Here is a 13,347-nt window from a genome sequence, read left to right on the forward strand (position 1 = left end):
TATAGAACTCTACATCCAAAAGCAGCGGGATATACATTCTTCTCAAGTGCACATGGAACATTCTCCAGAATAGACCACATACTAGGCCACAAAAAGAGCCTCAGAAAATTCCAAAAGATTGAAATCCTACCAACCAACTTTTCAGACCACAAAGGCATAAAACTAGAAATAAACTGTACAAAGAAAGCAAAGAGGCTCACAAACACATGGAGGCTTAACAACACGCTCCTAAATAATCAATGGATCAATGACCAAATCAAAATGGAGATCCAGCAATATATGGAAACAAATGACAACAACAACACTAAGCCCCAACTTCTGTGGGACACAGCAAAAGCAGTCTTAAGAGGAAAGTATATAGCAATCCAAGCATATTTAAAAAAGGAAGAGCAATCCGAAATGAATGGTCTAATGTCACAATTATCGAAATTGGAAAAAGAAGAACAGATGAGGCCTAAGGTCAGCAGAAGGAGGGACATAATAAAGATCAGAGAAGAAATAAATAAAATTGAGAAGAATAAAACAATAGCAAAAATCAATGAAACCAAGAGCTGGTTCTTCGAGAAAATAAACAAAATAGATAAGCCTCTAGCCAGACTTATTAAGAAGAAAAGAGAGTCAACACAAATCAACAGTATCAGAAACGAGAAAGGAAAAATCACGACGGACCCCACGGAAATGCAAAGAATTATTGGAGAATACTATGAAAACCTATATGCTAACAAGCTGGGAAACCTAGGAGAAATGGACAACTTCCTAGAAAAATATAACCTTCTAAGATTGACCCAGGAAGAAACAGAAAATCTAAACAGACCAATTACCAGCAATGAAATTGAAGAGGTAATCAAAAAACTACCAAAGAACAAAACCCCCGGGCCAGATGGATTTACCTCAGAATTTTATCAGACATACAGGGAAGACATAATACCCATTCTCCTTAAAGTTTTCCAAAAAATAGAGGAGGAGGGGATACTCCCAAACTCATTCTATGAAGCTAACATCACCCTAATACCAAAACCAGGCAAAGACCCCACCAAAAAAGAAAACTACAAACCAATATCCCTGATGAACGTAGATGCAAAAATACTCAACAAAATATTAGCAAACCGAATTCAAAAATACATCAAAAGGATCATACACCATGACCAAGTGGGATTCATCCCAGGGATGCAAGGATGGTACAACATTCGAAAGTCCATCAACATCATCCACCACATCAACAAAAAAAAAGACAAAAACCACATGATCATCTCCATAGATGCTGAAAAAGCATTTGACAAAGTTCAACATCCATTCATGTTAAAAACTCTCAGCAAAATGGGAATAGAGGGCAAGTACCTCAACATAATAAAGGCCATCTATTATAAACCCACAGCTAACATTATATTGAACAGCGAGAAGCTGAAAGCATTTCCGCTGAGATCAGGAACTAGACAGGGATGCCCACTCTCTCCACTGTTATTTAACATAGTACTGGAGGTCCTAGCCACGGCAATCAGACAAAATAAAGAAATACAAGGAATCCAGATTGGTAAAGAAGAAGTTAAACTGTCACTATTTGCAGATGACATGATACTGTACATAAAAAACCCTAAAGACTCCACACCAAAACTACTAGAACTGATATCGGAATACAGCAAAGTTGCAGGATACAAAATCAACACACAGAAATCTGTGGCTTTCCTATATACTAACAACGAACCAACAGAAAGAGAAATCAGGAAAACAACTCCATTCACAATTGCATCCAAAAAAATTAAATACCTAGGAATAAACTTAACCAAAGAAGTGAAAGACTTATACTCTGAAAACTACAAGTCACTCTTAAGAGAAATTAAAGGGGACACTAACAGATGGAAACTCATCCCATGCTCGTGGCTAGGAAGAATTAATATCGTCAAAATGGCCATCCTGCCCAAAGCAATATACAGATTTGATGCAATCCCTATGAAACTACCAGCAACATTCTTCAATGAACTGGAACAAATAATTCAAAAATTCATATGGAAACACCAAAGACCCCAAATAGCCAAAGCAATCCTGAGAAAGAAGAATAAAGTAGGGGGGATCTCACTCCCCAACTTCAAGCTCTACTATAAAGCCATAGTAATCAAGACAATTTGGTACTGGCACAAGAGCAGAGCCACAGACCAATGGAACAGACTAGACAATCCAGACATTAACCCAGACATATATGGTCAATTAATATTTGATAAAGGAGCCATGGACATACAATGGCGAAATGACAGTCTCTTCAACAGGTGGTGCTGGCAAAACTGGACAGCTACATGCAGGAGAATGAAACTGGACCATTGTCTAACCCCATATACAAAAGTAAACTCAAAATGGATCAAAGACCTGAATGTAAGCCATGAAACCATTAAACTCTTGGAAGAAAACATAGGCAAGAACCTCTTAGACATAAACATGAGTGACCTCTTCTTGAACATATCCCCCCGGGCAAGGAAAACAACAGCAAAAATGAGTAAGTGGGACTATATTAAGCTGAAAAGCTTCTGTACAGCAAAAGACACCATCAATAGAACAAGAAGGATCCCTACAGTATGGGAGAATATATTTGAAAATGACACATCCGATAAAGGCTTGACGTCCAGAATATATAAGGAGCTCACACGCCTCAACAAACAAGAAACAAAGAACCCAATTAAAAAATGGGCAGAGGAAATGAACAGACAGTTCTCCAAAAAAGAAATACAGATGGCCAACAGACACATGAAAAGATGCTCCACATCGCTAATTATCAGAGAAATGCAAATTAAAACTACAATGAGGTATCACCTCACACCAGTAAGGATGGCTGCCATGCAAAAGACAAACAACAACAAATGTTGGTGAGGCTGTGGAGAAAGGGGAACCCTCCTACACTGCTGGTGGGAATGTAAGTTAGTTCAACCATTGTGGAAAGCAGTATGGAGGTATATCAAAATGCTCAAAACAGACTTACCATTTGACCCAGGAATTGCACTCCTAGGAATTTACCCTAAGAACGCAGCAATCAAGTTTGAGAAAGACAGATGCACCCCTATGTTTATTGCAGCACTATTTACAATAGCCAAGAATTGGAAGCAACCTAAATGTCCATCAATAGATGAATGGATAAAGAAGATGTGGTACATATACACAATGGAATACTACTCAGCCATAAGAAAAGGGCAAATCCAATCATTTGCAGCAACATGGATGGAGCTGGAGGGTATTATGCTCAGTGAAACAAGCCAAGCGGAGAAAGAGAAATACCAAATGATTTCACTTATCTGTGGAATATAAGAACAAAGGAAAAACTGAAGGAACAAAACAGCACCAGAATCACAGAACTCAAGAATGGACTAACAGGTACCAAAGGGAAAGGGACTGGGGAGGATGGGTGGGTAGGGAGGGATAAGGGGAGGAGAAGTAGGGGGGTATTAAGATTAACATACATGGGGGGGTAGGAGAAAAGGGAGGGCTGTACAACACAGAGAAGGCAAGTAGTGATTCTACAACATTTTGCTATGCTGATGAACAGTGACTGTAAAGGGGTTTATAGGGGAGACCTAGTATAGGGGAGAGCCTAGTAAACATAATATTCGTCATATAAGTGTAGATTAGTGATACCAAAAACAAAGCAAAAAAAAAAAAAAGGGCAGTTCCTGTGTGGTAACCTCCAACGAGTTCTACACAAGGGTATAAAGGGCATATAAAAGTGTAGGCAAAGGGTCTGTTTGTGTTTATACAGAGGATCAAAGCCTAATTGGGCTACCCCAAAAATGAACTAAGATACGATATGAAAAAGAACTTCCAACATCTGCACTCTCTGGAAGACTCATGCCAGAAGATGATCATCAAAAAACCCCAACAAAGATCCACGCACTGCTACAGCTGTAGATGTACTCATCCCACCAGTTCCTTTACTTGCCATGGGAATGAGGAAGGAGATATCTAAGCTGGCCTGTGCATACAGTAAAACAACAAATTTGACTGGATCTATACTGTTGGAACTCAACCAAGAATTTGGAGAAGTGCAAATTGTGGCGCTGCAAACTCTTACAACTACAGACTATTTACTGTTAAAAGAACATATGGCATGTGAACAGTCCCCAGGAATGGGTTGTTTTAATTTGTCTGATTTCTCTCAGACTGTTCAAGTTCAGTTGGACAATATCCACCATATCATAGATAAGTTTTCACAAATGCCTAAGGTGCCTTAATGGTTTTCTTGGTTTCACTGGAGATGGCTGGTAATTACAGATATGCTTTGGTTATGTAACTATACTCCTATTATGTTAATGTGTGTGCACAATTTAAGTAGTAGCTTAAAACCTATATACGCTGAAGTTACTCTACAAGAAGATATGTCAAAGAAATAATCAATCTTCCCATGTTTTCTTCCGTCTGCTACTTCTATAGCTTTTCTTCTTCCTTCCTAATTACAACCCTTAAATAGAATTCGTGCCTCATATCAAATTTACCGAGTATCATAACTCCTCCAAGTGGTAAAGATACCTCAAGAAAAATGCTGGGCATAGAAACCACAGGGCATAAATATGCAAAGAAGTAAAAAGCTAACCTTTTCAAACAATAAGGCTTCTCTCTCACTTACCAACTTTACATTTCCCTGTATGGCCCCGGAAGATGACTGGTTAGCCAGAGACGGGTAAGATTTCTCAAGAGAGGAACAACCTAAGACAGGCACAGTCGCAGGGGGGCCATCAGGTGAGAAATTGGGGATCAACAGAGGTGAGGCTTAGAACCTCACCCCCCCTGTTCTGAGAGAAATCTTCTGCATACGTGGATGTTTTATTGCCCTGGTCTAGCTTGGATTAACACATAGTCTACAGGCACACACCTGATCATCTACATTTGCTCTCTTACAACACTAAACTATGTTTTCTACCTTTATCTTGTATCTACCTACCACTTCAGCATTTTATTAAAAATAATAATAATAAAGAGAGAAATGTGGTATCCACATATAAATCAAGTATAAAAACCAAATGAGTTTTCATATTTGAACTGACTGTTTAGAGTTCATAATGCATGAGCAAAACCAAAAGTTTCTGTGATGACTGCCCTTGTACTGTTCACCATGTAACTTATTCATTATGTAAGAATTTGTTCTACATGTAAGAACTTGTTTGTTATGCCTCAGAAAATTGGAGACTGACGAAAATTAGGCTTGGGGTGGATTAATGATTGTACATTGAGCATTGACTCCCCTATACAGAATTTTATTGTCGTTAACAATCATTTGATCAATAAATATGAGAGATGCCCTCACAAAAAAAAAAAAAAAAAAAAAAAAAGGACAGACTTCCAATGGTAAAATAAATAAGTAACCGGGATGTACTGTATAGCATAAGGAATATAGTCAAGATATTGTAACAGCTTGGTAGGGTGATAGCTGGAACCTCGAATTATGTATATAAATGTTCTACCACTGTGTTGTACACTTGAAACTAATGTAATGTAATACTATGCATCAACTACCCTTCAATAAAAAATAATTATTTAAAAAAATAAAATAAAATAAAATAAATGTACTTTTGGCAAATTCAAAAATAAATAAATAAATAAAATAAATGTGTTGACAAAATTCTATGCCCAGTGAAACTATCTTTCAAAAATAGAACCGAATAAAGATTTTTGCAGACAAAAGTTGAAAGAATTCATTGTTAGCAGACCTGTATGTCCAGTAATATGAAAGGAAAGCTCCTCAGGAAGAAAGAACAGGAGATTAGGTGAAAACAAACCTCACAAAAAATAAAGATCCCTGGAACGTTTAAAAAACATCAAAATTCAATAAGCACTTTTAAAGCTATATTGTAGACAACTGGTAGTGGAAAATGGAAGTTTTTCTTTAAAAAACTGCATTATTTATAAATTCATATTGAAATACCTCTGTATCTGAGATGACAACAAGAGCAGCAATATTATTGTCCCTCAAGTAATCTTAATAATAATAATAATAATAATAATGATGATGAAAACAGCAATAGTTGTTTGAAGTAAAACCTCAAGATGATATTTAGAGTGGGAATTTAAAAAAAATCCACATACCTAGATACATCATAACAAAACCACTAAATCAAAAATAAAAATAAGAATGACAATTAGCAATTATTGTGAACTTGGTCAGATGATACTAATAATGGGAAAAAATTATCAAAATAAAAATTATATATATGTACCCCAAGCTTATCAAATCTTTGGGGGAAAATTTTTCAAAAACTGAAGCTGCATTCCAAAATTCATATTCTTTTATCCAGTTACTCCACTTTGAAGAAATAATCCTAAACACAGAAAATAATGCTTCTATCAGGCCTTTTAATGTTTTACATCTATCACAGCAATCCCCTTCTGTAGCTTAAGTGGTTCTAGGCTTATTTATGGGACCATATTTAAATCATAAATCGGTTCGTACCATTTTGATTTCTAAAGGTGTTAGCCTCCATAAGCTTCAGGACTTCTTTCAGACAGTACATGGGCACTTTGTGGGCTGGTCCCAGGAAACTCCGGCTGCCGCCTCAAGGCGATCTCCTGACACTGACCCATTTGCCATAAACTATCCCCCTGTCCTGTTTACACAAACTAGTTATGTTTTTTTAAAAATCTCAAGCTCTTCCACTCCTGTGCACATCCTTATCCTTCATAATAACATCTATCTTACAAGATGTGGTTAAGATTAAATATAATAATATATGTAAATATTTCAGAATACCTGGTATATAATAAATATCAATTTCTAAATGTTTTTATATTCATTTATTAACTTGCATATATTTTCTCTAGGATATGATCCTTCTTTATACTGTTCCTATCACAAATTGGCTATCAAATATATTTGGTTGAAAGATAAGATTAGAATGTCCAACATTAAGAGGTTAAGAAATACAGCTTTACCCCATTATGGGTTATCACTTCTCTATTTTAAAAAAATAGTAGTTTTCACCTGAAACTAATATAATGTTATAGGTCAATTTTATCTTGATAAAAAATGTATAAAAAGTAGTCGGCAGGTAACATTTTAAATGTTTTTAATTTAATATAAAATGAATGATTGAAAAAATCCGTGCATATAATATTAATTCAGTATTTAAAAATATGAACAAAAGGGAAAATACCAGAAGGAATTAAACTTAACTAATAGTGACTTGTAGGTCTTCCAACAAATCTCTGCTCATGTTTTACTAAACTTGAATATGAATTTCTTGAGGAGAGACACTTTGAGTGGAGAAATGAATATTTGGGCAGAAATTCAACTTTTTTTTTTTCATAAGACAAGTCATGATGCTGTTAAATTTACCTGCATGGCTTGGTAAGTTGTGACAGCCTAACTGGATCACCATTGGTGATGAAAATATTCAAGTATGAGTCTTTCCAGACCTTAAGTTTGCCTGCTTACAGCATGACTGTGAAGAAGAAGTCTGTATTTTGCATTGGGGTGATAATGTTTGCACTTAACTCAAGCTCATCTGAGCTATGTGGGCTCAGACGTACTGCTGAGCTCCAGGGACCATTTCACTGGAAAATTTTGACTTTGCCCAGATTGTTTCATTTAGCTCAGGAGTAGCTTTTCATTTCATTTCATTTGGAAAAAATATTGGCCAGGCAAAGCTTAAAGCACTATGATAGCAAATCGTAAACTGAAAAACTGAAAAAGGCTATTTTTTTTCAAGAATTTTGTTTAGAAAAGTATATAGGTCAGGACTCTGAAGTCTAAAGTGAGAATATTAGGCAACTAAGCTGGATCTTTTGAATTAAACTTCTAAACAGTATGCATTCCATAGCCTATTTAAATGACTGAGAAGAAAAGCATGGCTTAAACACCAAAAGAAGGGACATTAAAGAAAAGACATGGAAAGTATAATTTAAAAGTCTGAAAATACACATTATCTAGCTAGCTTGTTAGCTATCATCATCACCTTTCTACCCCCACTAACAACAGTACACATTAATAGGTATGCACACATATTTGTAACATGTTCATTCATTTATTTATCAGGTGCCTACTCTATCCATGTCACTCTGTTATAGACAACTGGGGTATATCAGAGAACAAAACAATCCTTGCTCTCGTGAAGCTTATGCTGGAGCAAGGGAAATAGACATTACTCAGCAGACATAATAAACAAATGCCTTATTTAGCATATTAGGTGATAACTGCAAGGGAAAAAGGAAAAGTTGAACAGCAAAGGGAGATCAGGTTTGCCAGTATAACTGAGGGGGTACATTAGCAAACAGAGTGGAGACAGTATGTCGATGTGAATTATGCAGCTGAAAAGTGCATTGAGGTTTTTATTGAATTAAATACATTGCAATTTTATGTGATCTGGATATGCATTTATATATAAAATATAGTCTTATTTCAGGTTGACAAACATACATAAACATATATACATACATATACACATATGCACATATATATATATATATATATACACATGCACATATGCATGTGTGTATCCATATTTCTACTGAAATTTTTTTTCCTTTAAGCACTGATAATCTCTTTCTCATTTTTAATAAATATTTTATTTTATCCTGATAGTCTCTTGTAAACATCTAATATCAACTTCTTATAGATAAATGACAAAATATACTTTAATTAATACATGTGCAAACCCTCCCCCAAACATGGACTATGTTGTTCCGTTTTAAAGACTGTTTGTTTTTCCACACACAAATGGGAAAGGTCTCATCATCGGCAATGTGCATCTGCTTTTGGAATTCAAATGCTACAAACCTGCCATTACAGACTATAGTCGATGAGGCTGACTATGGCAGATGAGAGGTGTAATCATTTTCAAAGCCATTTTATTGGACTCGAGCTTCCTTCACTGCTTCTATCTAGCAGATAAATATAAAGGATAGAAATGTAGAAATAAAGCATCAAACTGGTATATTAAGTCCATAACATAAATGACTAAAAAGTGTTTATGCTAAGATGGAATCAAATAAATTAATATTTAATCTTTGGTTTGAGGTTTCCAAGCTTGGAGTTTTCTTCTCTTCATAGCCTTTCTTGCATTGGGTACCTAACACTTGTGTTGAGTAACACATTGCTGACACTAAATATCAATTCAAGGTAAATCCAATTAAGTACAGAGGCAAAACAGCTGCATTAGCAGTCTTTGCATAAATTATTTTTCTTCTATTTACTTTTTTTTTGCAAATGAGCCTTTCAATATGAAGAATTTGAGCTAGTGGCCCCATTTCTTATTAATACCAGGAACCTAAAATTAATCCCTTAAAAGTAACAGTTGAAGGTTTCCTTTTATGTTATTAGTATGAATGTTATGATTAAAGCTGTAAACAAATATGTCTATATCCTATAGGGACTTCCTGCTTGTGAAATATTGCTATCAGAAGTACATTTAAAGTGGCACCCTAGCAAAGAATTTCCTCCTAAAGCTAGGAAGTTGGAGTTTTTTGTGTGTGTTTTTTTTTTTCTACTTTAGAGTCCTCTGCTTTCCTTCTCTATCCAGATAAAGAAAGCCAATATGTAAACTATAAACAATTTAATTGGTAATGTAGTCAAAATAATGGGTTTGTTGCTATTAGTACAAAGTAGAGACATTCTTGAGCAGAGAGGTATTTGTCTCCTGCATTAAAAGCCCAAAGAATAGTATCTCATTACTTTTGTAAATATTTTAATGAAAGTTTTTATTATTGTGATGTCCTTAAGTACATGATACAAAGAGACACATATGTGGTATTTAAAAAGAGAGTAAAATGTAAATTACAATTTAGCTCACTACCAATTGTTTTTCAATCTCTTTGTGATAGTCAACAGAATTCATTTGTTTAAAAAAAATGACTTATGAGAGATCCTAATTTAGTTTATAATTAGGATCTCAATTACTTTGCATCTCCTTTTTCATTTTTTAACTATAAAAATCTATCTTTACTGGATAGAAATCTCCACTTTCAAAACACTGAATATGTTACTGAAAACTATATAAAAGGAAGATGAAATCTTTTTTTTTAAGACTTAATTTTTTTTGAGGAGTTTTAGGTTCAATAGCAATATTGAGTAGAAGTTACAAAGACTCCCCATATCTCCCCTTTCCCCCACACAAGCACTACCTCCCATCAGCGTTCCCCACCTGAATGGAACATTTATAACAATTGTTGAAAATACATTAACGCATCATAATCACTCAATATTCATAGATTACATTATAGCTCACACTTGCTATTGTCCATTCTGTGGGCTAGGACAAATGTATAATGACATGTATCCATCACTATAGCATCATACATAGAATTTTCACTGCCCTACAAATCCTCTGTGCCCTGACTATTCATCCTTCCCTCCACCCCCAGCCCCTGGCAACTGCTGATCTTTTCTCTGTCTCCACAGTTTTGCCTTTTCCAGAATGTCATCCAGTTGGAATCATACAGTATGTAACCTTTTCAGATTCACTTCTTTCTATAACCAATGTACATTTAAGTTTCCTCCATGTCTTTTCATGTGTTGATAGCTCATTTCTTTTTACTACTGAATAATACTCCATAATTCAGATGCACCACAGTTTACTTATATATTCTCCTACTGAAGGACATCTTGGCTGCTTCCAAGTTTTGGTAATTTTTAATAAAGCTGCTATAAACATCTATGTGCAGCTTTTTGTGTGACGATGCTTTCAAGTCCTTTGGGCAAATACCAAGGACTGTGATTGCTGGGTTGTGTGGTAAGAATATGTTTATTTTTGTAAGAAATCACTAAACTATCTTTCTTAGTGACTTTACCATTTTGTATTCCCACCAGCAGTGGTTGAGAGTTCTTGGTGCTCTACAGCTTCACCAGCACTTGGTGCTGTCAGGGTTCCAGATTTTGACCAGTCTAATAGGTGTAGTGGTAATGATGCAATCTAAAAAGGCTTTTGAAGTGTGTACTATTAGATTATAATGTTACTAGGAAAAAATGTTATGAGTTTTGTAATTAATGTTAAAATACTAGATTATTAATTTTAGAATAAATCAGAAAAATATCTGGAAAAGAATACAATCATGCATAAATCCTTTTGACACTGCATATTGAGTTAAATAGAAAATAAATCACAATTAAAATCTAGGTAGTTAAATCTTCAACAAATAGTATTCTAGGAATTTTTTAAATTCCACCAGAGGAGGAGGGCAAATGAGATTTACTTTAAAAGTTTTCAGGAATGAGGCATAATCAACCAACCATTCCCTACAATAATTAATGTATGTTATCTCGAAAGGTCCCTCCCTTAATCTATGGGGTGTGTGTGTGTGTAAAGATATGTGTATATTTCTGCTTTTCTTCATTTATAGGAATTCCCACATTGGTAGCTAAGGCAGAGACTTTTTTTAAAATCAGCATTTTCATGCCAAGCAGTGAACATTTTAAAATGTTTTGCATAGTTTTCTAATACATTCTATTCTCAAACTCTTTCCAAGATAAAAAATACTTTTCGCAGGGAGAAAGTGATTATTTAATTTGGCACAACATAGAAATTTCCAGCTGAGGTACATTAAAACATTTTTATAATTGCCTAAAAGGCAGAAAATGTTCACCATTCTTTTGGCTATAAAAGTCTGTCTCTACTGAACAGAAATAAACAATTTGCCAAAAAAAATGTTAAGCAGATACATAAATAGTTTTTGTCTGTCCAAAGGCTTTATAAAATATCTTCTGCTCATTTCCACAAGTTAAGTTTAATGCTGGTTTCTTTTATAGTTATTATTTAGTTTTAAAAACATTCTATTGGTAAATTAACAATTAAAACACTATTCACTATTTCCTGAGTTCTATTTTTAAAACAAAATAATTTTAAAATAGTAGCATATTAATAAATTTTAGTTAGCCTTTCTGACAATGCACTTAATTTTAGGTAACTTTCACACTAAACCTAATAAATGAGGACACTTATGACAAGATAGGAAATTTCAGAGGAAGTTCAAAACTATAAAACAAGAGAATCAATGCCAATGCAATAGATGAAAAATGAAAAAATAAAAATGAAGAATTCCTCTTACATGCTTGCCAGTAGGTTGGACAGAGCAAAGGAAAGAAACAGTGAACTTAAAAATAGTTCAACAAAGGAATACCCAAATTGTTGCAAAAGGAGAAATCTAAGTGAAATAAATACATAAACATGAAAGTGAAATAAAAATGAACATAAATGTAAAAGGAAAATATATTTTCCCTAAGAGCTATGGGACAATAGCAAACATTCTAATTTGCAAATAATTGGAGTTTCAGAATTGGAGTAGAAAGGAATGACTGGTATTTCTGGTTTCAGTTCTAACATGCAAAGAGCTTGGAAATCATTATACCTGTCCTTGTAAGAAAATGCTGTTATTACTGAAAATCACCAAATCTCTTGGATCCACCAGAGGAACTGTACATACCAGAAAAACTGCCACACCCCCAAATCAAGAGAGACAGATGAAGCAAGAACATGACAGCCAGGTTAAGCTTACCTGGAGAAATTGCTGAGAAACTCCTGGAGCTATAAACAGGTGGAAATGGTTACATGGTAATTTTTATGAATTGCTAGGGACCAAGTTTGGATTCACTTGTGAGTGAGAAATTCTTGGGGGCCGCAGTCTTGGAAGGGCCTAAACTCATTTGTGGTTTTGTCCTCCAAGAACCCTACTAAATACTCCCACTGAAGAGCCAAGAAAATGTTCTCATGGCTCTGGCAGGAGGAGGGAAAGTAAACTTAGTTAAATATGCCCAGACTATTTTCTATAACAAAGAACTACTTGCCAGGGGAAATTACTTTATCGGAGCCATTTCACCTAAAAGAAGAATAGCTGGGGGAAGAATGAGTGAAGGACACAGCGCAGGGACACAGGTTTACTAAAAGACAGATTGGGTCATCAGATTATAGCATGCCTTCCCTCCCCCTCACCTTTCCACCACATGAACAGGGCTTCAATATAATAACAGGGCACTGCAGGAAAAGAGCTGTAAGACACAGAATTGTGAGCAGGAATACTTAGAGAAGCAAAAGGCAACAAGAGTGACAGCAATGAGTACTAGAAGAAACTGAGACCTCTGCCCCCTACAATTATAGCAAACATTATAAACACAGCCCATCTCCTAGACAAATTCATATAAAACTTCATACTGAAGTCCTATTACTTGATGCATCAGTTCTAGCTTTAAAAAAAAGTTTACAAGGCATGTTAAAGGCAAGAAAAAAATGCATAAAGAAGATACAGAGCAAGAAGCAGGACCAGATTTGACACATAACTTGAAATTATAAGAAAAGGAATTTTTTATTTTTCCTTTGGTGACATTCTTTTTTTCTTTTTCACTTTTTTAAATTAAGATATCATTGGTATAAACTCTTAAGAAGGCTTCACAAC

The sequence above is a fragment of the Manis pentadactyla genome, chromosome 16 (genome assembly GCF_030020395.1).
Source record: "Manis pentadactyla isolate mManPen7 chromosome 16, mManPen7.hap1, whole genome shotgun sequence".
Taxonomy (NCBI): Eukaryota; Metazoa; Chordata; class Mammalia; order Pholidota; family Manidae; genus Manis; species Manis pentadactyla.